The sequence below is a fragment of the Suricata suricatta genome, chromosome 1 (assembly GCF_006229205.1).
Source record: "Suricata suricatta isolate VVHF042 chromosome 1, meerkat_22Aug2017_6uvM2_HiC, whole genome shotgun sequence".
Lineage (NCBI taxonomy): Eukaryota > Metazoa > Chordata > Mammalia > Carnivora > Herpestidae > Suricata > Suricata suricatta.
The window spans coordinates 71,754,190-71,767,821 of record NC_043700.1 but is presented as its reverse complement, the minus strand read 5'-3'; the positions used below and the strand labels follow the sequence as shown (position 1 = coordinate 71,767,821).

General features: G+C 37.7%; 1 protein-coding gene across 2 annotated transcripts in view; it reads right to left on the bottom strand.

Moving 5' to 3' along the window:
* SH3D19 (SH3 domain containing 19) overlaps positions 1–12,691 on the bottom strand; it is a 90,622-nt gene extending 77,931 nt beyond the window's left edge. For both annotated transcript variants that reach the window (XM_029940184.1, XM_029940194.1), the window contains exons 1-2: positions 12,557–12,691; positions 10,748–10,787 (exon numbers count right to left, since the gene is read on the bottom strand). The gene's annotated coding sequence lies outside the window, so the exon portion shown is untranslated. The remainder of the gene's footprint in view (positions 1–10,747; positions 10,788–12,556) is intronic.
* Positions 12,692–13,632: the final 941 nt, after the last annotated feature.

The window sequence follows — 13,632 nt, the reverse complement described above, 5'->3', positions numbered from 1 at the left end:
TAAGTGCCTGTTTCGCAATTTTGTGCACACGAAGGTTTTTCCAGGAATTAGAATAATTGTGTGTTGGGGCGCCTGCGTGGCTCAGTCGGTGAAGCGACCAGCTTCAGCTCAGGTCATGATCTCACAGTTTGTGGGTTCAAGACCTGCATCGGACTCTGTGCTGACAGCCAGCTCAGAGCCTGGAGCCTGTTTCAGATTCTGTGTCTCCCTCTCTCTCTGCCCCTCCCCTGCTCATGCTGTCTCTCTCGGTCTCTCAAAAATAAATTAAAAAATGGAAAACATTTAAAGAAAAAAGGAGTAATTGTGTGGTTTATAGTCCTAATCAGTGCTCTTGAAGAATATGATATACGGGCCGCCTGGGTGGCTCAGCTGGTTAGGCGTCCGGCTTCAGCTCAGGTTATGATCTCACGGTTCATGGGTTCGAGCCCCGCATCAGGCTCTGTACTGACAGCTAGCTCAGAGCCTGAAGACTGTCTTCAGATTCTGTGCCTCCCTCTCTCTCTGACCCTCCCCTGCTCATGCTTGCTCTCTCTCTCTAAAATAAATAAAAACAGTAAAAAAATTTAAAAAATTAAAAGAATGTGATATACATTGTGCCACTAAGGGAAAATATTTAAATAAAAAGCTGAAGTCTAGCTGTATGCAGACTATTTGTCAGCTGGGGTAAAGCCATAACCTAGGAACAGACTGAGATCCACAAGATGTACACAAAGTTTACTTCATTATAAGCTATTTATTATAAATTCTGTAGAATTATATAAATAACTGCTTCTAAATTATACTGCAGAAAAATAAAGAACTCATATAAAATATAACTGACCCAAGGGAAAGAGAGAAAAGAATTAGGATGAAAACATTCAAGAGCCAGGCATTTCATATGCTCCTTGGACTGCTAAGAAATGGGTGGCCATGCATCCCCACCCTGAGAAAAAGTAATAAATACAGGACCAGCAGCTGTTCTAAAGTTAACTGCCTGCTCGTAGTTTAATTTGAAACAACCTCAGAGAAGCCCCCACACCAAGTACTACGGCAGTGGTAGGCCAGCTGATAAAGCTTTTCAATTACCCAACTGATAAACCATATAAATGCTTCATTTTCCTTATCACACGGCGGGGGTGGGGGAGAGGATGCCTACCTCACATTTCTGAAAACCACAATAAAATAACATAATAAATATACATTCTCTGTAGCATGACGTAAAATGTTAATAATCCTTCCACATCTCCCAATGCTAAAGGATTCCCCCCCAAAACCTGCATACACTTTTATTTTTACCTCATTTATAGCATTACAGATGCTACAGCAAAAGTAATGTTCCTCTTACAGCTTAGAAAACACAATGCAAGAAAGTAATTACACATAAGCTATAGTTTATAGACATACAGGAATCAAAACATATGGGCAGGGAGATGCTACAGAATTATAGTATTTAAACTAAGCCCAGCAGAGCATGACATTTTAACAAACGTATTTAGAAAGGAGATCAAAAACAAGTTAAATCTTTTGCTTTTAGCTCATCTATTTAAACCATAATATAATGATGGTAAAGTGTCAAATAAAATCCTTTACATCTCTGTAAGACCAACAATAGGATACCAAATGCAGAGACAAAGACTCTTTCAAATTCTTAATAATAAAGTGGTTGCTGAATTTTAACATCATCAATTATTAAGTCTGAATGTACTGACCAATGTGCTACAAATATACTGTATGTTGAGTTCAAAGGTCTCCCTGTGTGGGGTGATGTTTCAGGCTATACTATGTGGAGGGGGGTTGAAATGAACCCTACTGAACCCGCAGTGACACAAAATCATCATGAAGCAACCTGAGAGTAGGGAAGAGAGTAGAAATGTAAGGTATATAACATTTCAAAACAAGATAATTATGAATAAGAGTTTCAAGACAACCTTGAGGGGAAAAAATCTACCTTAAAAGAAACAACACAGGCTTTCTCACACATGTATGCACATGATACGATAAAGATGTTTACTGCAGGAGTATTTCTGTTTTGCTATTAATAAACAACCCAAATGCTATTAATAAAGGACTAGTTAATAATATAATTACACAAGAAAATTCTATGTAGTTTAAAAAAATTATGAAGTAGAAAACAACATGGTCAAGCTTTCTAAAATCTAAGTGAAAAGGGCAAATTTGCATAAATGTATATTAATATATATGTACACACATATATACACACTACACACACATCCCTGCTATTATAAATAATTTGAATATACACTATATTCAAATATATATATTTGCATAGAAAGCAGACTAGGATAGACACTGAACCATTATACTCTTAATAATAGTTACCTATGGAATAAAGGCAGACACCATGTTTCTGTACTACTAAAAAATGTTTTCATGTCTAACTTTTTTTTTAATGTTTATTTTTGAGGGAGAGAGAGAGAGAGGGAGACACAGAATCCAAAGCAGGCTCCAGGCTCCGAGCTGTCAGCACAGAGCCCAATGCAGGGTTCAAACTCATGAACTGAGAGATCATGACCTGAGCCGAAGACAGACACTTAACCAACAGAGGTACCCAGGTGCCCTTCCTTGTATAGCTTTTAAATGACAAAATGAGACAGAAATATGTAAAGCAAGAGCCACCTGGGGAGCTCAGTCAGTTGAGTGTCCTGACTTCAGCTCAGGTCAAAACTTCATGGTTTGTGAGACCTAGCCCTGCACAGAGCTTGTTCTGGGTTGAAGGCCATATGGTTTTTGTTGTAAGTAGTCAACTCTGCTGCTTAAATGCAAAATCAGCCATCAATAATATGCAAACAAATCAGCATGGCTAAGTTCCTATAAAACTATTTATAAAAACAGGTGGCAGGCCAGATTTGGCCCATTTCTGGACCTCCACTTCTATAATATAGTATCATACTTACCTACCCTTCTACAGCTTGCCTTTTATCATCCCAAATTATGTTTCTGAGATTGGCCTACGCTGCCATATATAGTAAGTTCCCTTAATCCAAACAGTGCTACTCCCAACATTCTTCTATGTGATTCCTCTCTGGAACATATGAAAGAATTTCCTGAGGGAATATAATACCTGCTGGTTGTAGGGTAGGGCATTTTCAGCTTCATCAGATACTGTTCAACTGCTCTCTCAATATGATACACCAAATTTTTCATACATATTTGTTACTGTCAATTTTTGAGATTTCTGTGCCTATTTGAAAGAAGTGAAATAGTATCACATCATCATGTCACTGGTGTATCTTCTTAATAGTAGCAAGATAAATAAGGTTTTCAAATATTAGTTGGCTGCTAAGGTTTCATCTTTTGTGAGTTCCCTAGACATATTTCCCTGTCTTTTTTATTCTGATGTGTAGTCACTGGCCTTTGCTGCCTGAGTACACTCCCATGACTTGCCTTTTCATCTGCTTTTGATGTCCTGAGAGTGGTGTATGTGTGTGCAAGTGGGGAGAGGGGCAAAGACAGAGGGAGAGAGAATCCGAAGCAGGCTCCACACTGTCAGCACAGAGCCTGACATGGGGCTTGATCTCACAAACCATAAGATCATGAATTGAGCCAAAATTAAGAGCAAGATGCTTAACTGTCTGAGCCACCCAGGCACCCCTATGTATGTAAGGTTTAAATTTTCACATAAATTTACCAATCCTCTTCTTTGTGGTCTGTACTTGTTGAGCCTTGTTTAAGAACTCATTCCCCTACCCAAAAGTCATAAAGATATTCTCATTTATTTCTTCACATGTTTTAGTTTCATTTTTGGACTTTTATGCATTTAGATTCTACCTCATATGATAAAACAAATTCCATCTGAATTTTTAAAAATATGGATAATCAATTGTTTCTGCACCATTTGCAGAAGACAGATGTCCATTTTCTCCTTTAATCTGAATGCTGCCTCTATGATAGCATAAGACGCAGAACGATGTGTATCCATCTATGTCTGTTGTGGAGACTCTATTTTATTCCCTTGACCTGTTCTGTTTGTTGACAAAACACTGTCTTAATTAATTGGAGGAGTCCACCTCCCTCTTCTAAACTTCAAAAATGCCTTGGTAATTTTTCCTATTCCTTGTAAATTTCATTTTGTTGAGTTCAAACATTTTATGTGTGTGATTTTTCTGAAATTTCACTGAATTTTATGAATAGATGTCAAAGGGAATTTAACAGGTGGTTTTAAGAAGGCGTTGGGAAGACAGATTCAAATGATAATGCCTGAGAAGGAGATTTCGGGCTCTCATTTCAGAGCCTTTTTTTTCTTTTTGCTGCTGTAAGTTATTTCCTTGTAGTAGGTAAAACATTTAAGACAAAGTAGCTGATTGCAGCCCCCATAAGTCATTGGGATCTATTATTCAGAGCTGGTATGGTAGTAAAAAGAGCTCCTAATTTTCCATTCCTGGCACTGATTGCCACAGGGCTTAACTTTCTTTATTATCTTTAGCTCCTATTTCTCTCTCAATTAGTTTCCCAAAGTGTCATTTCATAGCATATTTTTCTATATGTTATTAATAGCTGTGTCTGGGAAAGGAAGTTACAAATTCAAACAAATTTTTAAAATCCTGAATAGTAAATCTTTCACTTGAGTTTTATAATGCACTTTAGTCTATCAAAGACTCTTAGTGGAATCACAGCAAAGAAATATGTCTAATCTTGTTTGTTTTTAATTTTTTAAATATTTTATTATTTATTTTTTGAGAGAGAGAGAGAGACAGACAGAGCATGAGAAAGGGAGGGGCAGAGAGATAGAGGGAGACACAGAATCTGAAGCAGGTTCCAGGCTCAGAGCTGTCAGCACAGAACCCAACAGGGGGCTCGAACTCAAAAACTTCAAGATCATCCCCGGAGCCGAAGTTGGACACTTAACTGACTAAGCCACCCAAGCACCCATGTCTAATTTTGTTTTAATTCACCTTTTCATGGACTTTTTTTGTGCATGAGTATTTATTTCTTGTATAGTGATTAATATCCTACATAAGAATATTCCAGGGGATATCAATTTGGTAAATGGTATATTTAAACTAATAAGGAAAAGACAAGAAGTCAGATATTTCTGACTTCAACAGAGCTTAATCAGCAATAAGCAAATTTTTAAAATGCCAACGTCAAAACAAACTAATCAAAAAGCATCCAGCAAGCCTCTTAGAGATGCGTAAGCAGTATTTTTAGCTTGAGGTCTTAGTGGTGACCTCTATCTGATAAAACTCTTCTGTTGACAACAGTTATGCTTTCCTTCTTTCAGCACCAAAATGAAAGGGAGACATCCAGATTTATTCACTTCTCACTAGGAAAGCTATAGGAGTGTTTGGCCTTGTAAAAATATAAACAAAAGAAACACATCTCATCCTTGCTGGGTGTTGAGCCCAGTGAGTGGCCGGAGGAGAACCAACAAACATACTAAAATTAAGTGACTTTTGTTTATATTCTCTTCTTTCTGCTCTACTGATGCAGATATTCTGCCTGATGCACTGCGGGCCTAGTGGGGTAGCCCTGCTCTGCTGACAACGGCAGGGGAAGAACGGGTCACTGCCAGTCTGAGCAGACCTCTGGACAGAAAACAATGGCCTATCCTGGAAAAACATCTCTCCTTTCTTATGGGGCATTACTTCTTGTTGTACTTGTGACAAACATAGTCAATAATAGTTGTGGCGAGCTCTCCAGAGTCAGATTCCTCCCAATTTGCGAGGGGAAAATATTGGCATTTTCCTTTCTCTCTGTGAACTATAATTGGCATTTATTCAACAAACATTTACTTATTAAGGGCTTATCATGGACCAGGTACTGTACTAAATACTAAGCTTACCAGGACTAGTAGCATAGCCCTTGAGTATCTGAGTCCTTTCCAAATACCCTGAAGAGTACCGCAAGCATTGTCAGAAGCAGAATTAGGAAGATTGGATCCCGGAGATGGAGAGTGTAATCCAAAACAATGGGTGCTCCATGCTCAGACTTGTTCTTGTTTTCTATGGTACCTTGAGGCCAGATTAAGGCCTCTCAAAAAATACCTACTGGCTACTGAATGAGCAAGAAACTGGAACCACCTAGAATAATAATTCTGCAATGTATGAACCTTTCTTTTTTATGCCCGGCAGTAGTCCATCTAGCTTTTCCAATGACAATGCTCCCTTACAGAGTGACCCACTCCAACTTTGACCAGTTGTTAGGAATTCCTTCCTCACATTGTACAGAAATAACCTCCCTCACCTTCACCCACAAATGCATATTCTGCCCTCTGGAACTCCATGAAACAGAGAACAGTTCCCTCTACTTCTAATTTTTATTTTTTAAGCATTTATTTATTTTTGAGAGACAGAGAGAGACAGATCATGAGCAAGGGAGGGGCAGAGAGAGAGGGAGAAACACAGAATCCAAGCAGGCTCCAGGCTCTGAGCTGTCAGCACAGAGCCTGATGTGGGGTTTGAACTCACAAAGGGCACGATCATGACCTGAGTCAAAGTCAGACTGAGTTCAACTGACTGAGCCACCCAGGTGCCCCACTTCTACTTTTTAATTTGCAAATTTCAAGTCTACTGAAAAAGTTGAAGGAACAGCACAATTAACTCCACATATCTTTCATCTTTCCACCAATTAATATTTTCCCATATTTGCTCTGTTTAATCTCTTGTTCCTTTTTTTCTCATAAATCACTTGAGATTTATTTTGTAAACCTAAGACTACACCACCTCTATTACTTTCCAGTACATCTATTAAGAATAAAGACATTCTCCCACAAAACAGCATTTCTATTATTACCTAAGAAAAGTTTTATTAATAAAGCATTACCTAAAATAAAATTCATATTTAAAGTTTTCTGAATTATTCCCAAAGTGCTTTTTAAAAACATCTGGATCTTAAAAATCCAATTTAAGGAAAACTTCTGTCCCTTTTAATCTAGAATTTTTCTTTTAGCCTTTTAGTATTTTTTATTACATGATCTGGTTTTGCCAGGATTACTAGCACATAAGTGATATCTATGTGTATTGCTAATGCACCACATGGAGGCACATTCTGTCAGGATGTCTCCACTAGTAAGGATATAAATTGACTGCCTGATTAAGAATGAGATCAGAGGGGCACCTGGGTGGCTCCATCGGTTAAGCATCTGGCTTCGGCTCAGGTCATGATCTCACGATTCGTGTTCAAGCCCCGCGTCAGGCTCTATGCTGACAGCAAGCTCAAAGCCTGGAGCCTGCTTCGGATTCTGTGCCTCCCTCTCTCTCTGTCTCTCAAAAATAAATAAAAAACATCAAAAATTAAAAAAACACACACACTTAAAAAAAAAAAGATTTTAAGGGGCGCCTGGGTGGCTCAGTCGGTTGAGTCTCTGGCTTCAGCTCAGATCAGATCTCTCGTCCGTGGGTTCGGGCCCTGCGTCGGGCTCTGTGCTGACAGCTAGTTCAGAGTCTGGAGCCTGCTTCAGTTCTGTGTCTCCTTCTCTCTGCCCTTCCCCCTCTCATGCTCTCTCTCTCTCTGTATCAAAAATAAATAAAACATTAAAAAAAAAGATTTTAAAAAAAGAACGAGATCAGGGCGCCTGGGTGGCTCAGTTGGTTAAGCATCCTACTTCAGGTCAGGTCATGATCTCACGTTCGTGAGTTCAAGCCCCACATCAGGCTCTGGCAGCTCGAAGCCTGGAGACTGCTTCTGATTCTGTGTCTCCCTCTCACTCTGTCCCTCTCCACTTGTACTCTGTCTCTCTGTTTCTCCTTCAAAAGTAAATAAACATTAAGGGGGGAAAAAAAAAGACTGAGATCACTAGATCTATTCACTGAAAAGGTACATTTCCCCTTTGTAATTGAAAGCTTAAAATAATTTTAAGGCAGTGTAAATATGTGTCCCTCCAACAACTTTTTACCTAACTTTTAGGAGCCACTGAAAATTCTTGCCTGAATCAGCTATTATACTAAGAATTATAAAATAATGATTTTCTGACTCTATGATCTTTCCTGCATGGATTTTTAAAAATCCAATGTGTTAGAATCCATTATCACTTAAAAAAATTTTTTGATACACAAATTGTCCCAGATTTGGCCAGTAAGAGGTTCCTGAAACTGCCTCCTATGCCTTTTTTAAAAAATACATTTTCCTTATCTTTTTAAGTTTATTTATTTTGAGAGAGACTACATGACTGGGGGAGGGACAGAGAGAGGAAAAGAGAAAATCCCAAGTAGGCTTCACAACTCAAACTCACAAATCTTGAGATTGTGACCTGAGCCGAAATCAAGGGTCAGTCACTTAGTGAACTGAACTACCCAGGCACCCCGTAGGCCTTTTGACATGACTCATAAGTTGAGCATTTCCTCTTCCTGTCACACCATGAGTCCAGGCTCACCTGTACTTTCTCCTCCCCAGACCTGATATGAGCCATTCCTCCAAGGATCCCTGGTTGCTGGTGGTGGGGACTGCATTTAGGAAGAACAAGTCTGCTAGTGTTTTCTACACACCAGCCAATTGCTCAGAGGTGCTCAAAGCCTATACCTTAGAGGTACTTCTGTCCTATATACTTGCCCTAACTTGCACACCTATGCTAAATTCACTAAACTCTTGACACAAGTCTTCCTGTGACTTAACTTCGATTTCTACACTACTCTTCTCTTTATATTCCCTGTCCCAACTCAGCTGCTATATTCATTTTTTTAAGTAGTTTATTGTCAAATTAGTTTCCATATAACACCCAGTGCTCTTCCCCACAAGTGCCCTCCTCCATCACCACCACCTCTTCCCCCCCTCAACTCTCAATTCGTTTTCAGTATTCAATAGTCTCTCAAGTTTTGCATCCCTCTCTCTCCCCAACTCTCTTTCCCTCTTCCCCTCCCCCTAGTCCTCCATTAGGTTTCTCCTGTTCTCCTGTTAGACCTATGAGTGCAAACATATGGTATCTGTCCTTCTCTGCTTGACTTATTTCGCTTTCAGCTGCTATATTCAATTCCGGTGCTTCCCAACTTGCCTATACATCAGAATCACTGATGGACTTCTTTACTAGACAGATTCCCAGGATCCACTCACTCCACACTTACTGAATAAGAACCTCAGGGGTGGAGTGTGGGACTCTGTCCTTAAGCTCCTCAAGTGATATCAACAATGCATACTTTACTTTTTCAAGGCCTTGTGGATCCAAAATTGGATACAGTATCAATAAGTATGGTCTAGAGCTATGACTTTTCTTACACAGGACATTATAATTCTTTCAGTATAATTAAATCAATGCTGACATTTTTCAGAGAGGCATAGGCAATGATATAAAATTACTGACTTATGACAAATTTATGAAGAATTAAATCTTCAAGATTTTTTTTTCCAAGCATACTGTTATGACCACCTTATCTCCTTGTGTTCCTTTGGTCTTTCAGACGTAAGTGTAAAGACTTATATTTGTTCCAATTAAAACTCATATTGTTTGATTTAGTCAAACCTTCAGTATGTCAAGGGTCTTATGGATCCTGATTTTATCAAACCAAGTGTTTTTTTTTTTTTAACCATTCGAACTTAATGTCATTCACAGTTAAACATGCTGTCAAAGTCTTCTCTCTTACATTGTCTTTTTCTTTTAAGAATTAAAAAAATCAGCCTTATAGACTTTTCTATGACTGTGGTGGTGGTTTTATAACTGTATGTATTTGTCAACACTCATAGAATCATACACCAAGAAGAGTGAACTTTTCCATATGTGAATTATACCTGAAAAAAAAAAATCAGCCTTACATTCAAAATGCTCTGTTGTATTTTTTTCTCCCAAATTAGTTCTCACTAACTTGTCTTGACTGACCATCTCTGCAAGATGTAGGAGTAACTAATGGAGTTTTCACAGATTTTGTATTTTTATTCATTTGACATCAATACATTCTGGGTTTGAGACCTTGAAAAAGCATCAGAATTTGGTTTATCAGGACAGTCAACCCAGTGAATGCATTATTACCATCTTATCAGTTCCCACAACACAAAATGCAAAGAAAAAACGATGGACTGTGAAATAAGGTAAAAATGATATTGAAGAAATCATAATCCTTCATAGAACTAGGCTAAAGAAAAAAAAATTGAACAGAGGCTTGTCATTCTTGTGTAGGAGTAGAAGGTAGATAATTTTTCTATCTCTAAGTTTGACAAGAATTTTTAAGAACACTCTTCAGTGCTGGTGAAGGTCTTATTTGAAATACACTCTCAGTGTGCGTGAGGGGCTTAGGTGAAACAGCCTTCCTGCCCTTCAAAACTATGTGACAAGAACTTAAAGAATTGAACTAGAATACATATACTGAATACTGATAAAAACTAGAAGAACTGCACAAAATATTTAGCAGTAACCAGCCATCTGCAGCTAATGGAAGACAAGCTGTTTTGCTTTGTTTTTTAATACTTTTTATTTCAAAAAATATTTTAAAATTTCTATAATGATCTCATGTTAGTTTTATAATTAGGAAAAAAGAAATTCATACTTATAAAAATATTGGTCAAAGAACAGGGAGGAAAATAAACCACCAAAGGAAGGAAATAGAGATAAAATAAAATTTTTTGTAAAGATTTACCTGTCACTGATAGGAATTCTCAAAATATAGTATGTCTTTCATATAGTCAATAATTTCATAAAGAATTTTTCTTCATGAAATATAAGTATGTTCAGGAAATATAAAGGAATATTTCCCTTGTGAAGCTTCTCTGAATGCCACAGAAGATTCAAATATACAAGAACTCTATAATGAATACTTGTACTACCTCTAAATATTTTCCAAATGAGATGTGTTACACAGAATTATTAAGCAGTATAAACTCATACCTTGAAGAACGATGCTCTGGTTTATTTCGTTCGTTGCAATCTGTAAAGAAAGAAGAGTTACATGTCAAAATGCTCTTCAGAAGCCCTGGGCAAAAAGTTCTTAAATACCAGCCGCTACACCATTAGATTTCAACAAGCACTCTTCAAAGGTTGCTGTGTCTTCCCCTGCAGAAGGCTCTTCGTCAGAGTTGAGAGGATTTGTCTGACAGAAGAGGTGCAAAGGATACAAAGATAGGCACATAAAATTTTTATGGTTTGTTAAAATCATATACTTGGGAAGTATATCATTACATGTTTTATTTCATTTTCAAAGATCTTTGCTGTGGAAAAAAAAGAAAACCCCCAAAACAAAGATCTTTACTGTTTTGAACACTTTGCTAAAACCCAAACAAATTTAGCTAAGGAAAGAAAGTAAGTAAACTGAAAAGCCACAGATTACTCAGCTCAAAAAAATCATTCCATGAATCATGGTTGGCAAGAGCTTCTAACAGGATGGGGAGGGGAAAAATGAGCAGTCAGCTACAGCAACATCTGCAAACATACTGAGACCTATACAGCCTCATTCTTAACTCTCTAGTGTCCAAAACTGTTCGCAAGTTGGATTTCAAGGTCCCACTGATAATTAGGTCTAATGTGCCATAGAGAGCAGTGATTCTGAACAAGGGAGGATTTCACTCCTCCTCCCCCAGGGGACACTTGACAATGCCTGGAGACATTTTTGATTGTCACAACTGAGGAAGAGGAAGCTACTGGTATCTAGTGGACAGAGAGACCAAGATGCTGTTAAACATCCTGCAACGCACCCTACAACAAAGAACTATCTTACCCAAAATGTCAACAATGCTGAGGTTGAGAAATTTTGCTACAGGGTAAGAGGCAAGGGTATGGCTGCTTGAGGTTTTCCAAAGTGCCTCTGGGGACTTTGTGAAATGCTGTTAATCCACCTGAAGACACTTGTATATGAGGGAGAACTACAAAATCCACAGGTGGTGGTGGTTGTTGTTGTTTTTACTCCAAATAATTTTTTTTCAGTACATGCTTAAAAATAAAGTAAAAAGGTCTCAGTGTTATGGAAAAACTAAGAACAGAAAGCAATGTGTGAGCCACAATAAAATCTTATGCAATGACTTTTTAAAAATCTCATGTAATGTTAAAAATATAGTTTGCTAAAGTATCTTCTGAGTTAATACTAACAATATAGAATTTAATGGCAAAACAAAGATTAGACAGGAACTCTTTTATTTCCCCCTTATGCTCATGGAGTAACATAAAGATAATAAAAGCATACTATAACACTTCTAGAGAGAACTATGGGAGGAAATACACAGGATTTATATAGTTAAATGTATGTATCAATTCTTTCTGAATAAGTTCATAATGAAAAGGAATTTTTTTTAAACCAAGGCATTAGTACACAGGAAGTATGTTTTCTGAAAGACTAACAAGTAGAAGATTCACAATAAAACATGTTTGTTTAGATATAATCCTCTCTAAAACGCACAATGTTAATATGCTTCTGGTTCCAGTTTCTCTACACAGTAACCTAGTGTTACTGCCGCTTTTAAAACTTTTGTTTTTAATTTACCTTAGTTTTACACCCCCTAAAATAAAAATATCAGGGCTTTTCATTTGTTGAGCACTGAAGATTTAAAGTCCCAGCAATACAGCACACATTTTAATCATTTTTGTCAGTTGCTCCTCTTCAGCGTTAGGTTGCTAGTTCCGCTAACAAAAGTAAAACATCTCAAAGCAAAGCTAGAAACTGAACCCATTTCAGCTATCTTCATATAAAAAAGCAACAACTCTTACCTGTGGCTAAAGATGAGCTAAAAGTCTGCCCGTGATACCATTTGATGTGGCTGTGATCCTAGTTTCATAGAGTTTATTTAAGCATGTAATAGCAAATTTCCCCCCCACAAAACTCCCTAGTGGCACAACACACAGGAGGGGAGAAACAGAGTCACAATGCAAGTAAACAAGACTCAGCATCTGAGGGCTTTCCTCCAGGGCCTGTTCTGATTGGCAGATGTGCTATGACCAATCTGCACAGCTGGAACAAGTCCACTCAGGAAGCGAATGGCTCATGGCTCATAGCTCTCCTTCGTTCTTGGTTAAAACAGGAAATTCTACGGTCATTTTATACTTTGTGCTCTAAGAAGATACAAATGCCTCCACACAGTACCTCTACTGAACTAGCTGATAATCTTTTGGAAGACATTTTAAACATTTCCTCCCAAGTTAACTCAATGTTGTATTCCTATGGAAATATATATACACAGTATATGTTGGAGTGTATGTAACACAGACCCATATATTGATAGTTTGAGGGTAAAGGTAAATTATCCATTACTCATAATATTCCCCATTTCACAGCTCTTGACAATGCAAAACAAATTAAAACACATGTTCCTGTCTTTTTATTTTTTCTCAAAGTATGCTAATAATTGGATTTCACATTTTATCAAAGCCATCTTTTATTTATTAAAAAAATTTTTTTAACATTTATTTATTTTGACAGAGAGCAAGCAGGGGAATTGCAGAGAGGCGAGAGAGAGAATCCCAAGCAGGCCTTGAGCTATCAGCGCAGAGCTAACACAGGGCTCGAACTCTCAAACCATGAGATCATAACATGAGCTGAAATCAAGAGTCAGATGCTTAACCTACCGAGCCACCCAGCTGCCCACATAAGTTATCTTTTAGCTTGAATATACATATATGTAGTATGTGTCTGTTGTGTATCTGTGTGTCTATACACATTTTTATACACTTACTTTGAAGCAAAGTAATTTTTATGACAGCCAAGACAACTGTGTAATCGTCAAGAAATAAAAAAAGTGGTGATGCTGAATTTTTGGCAGATTAATAAACGGTTATTATTTTGGTCC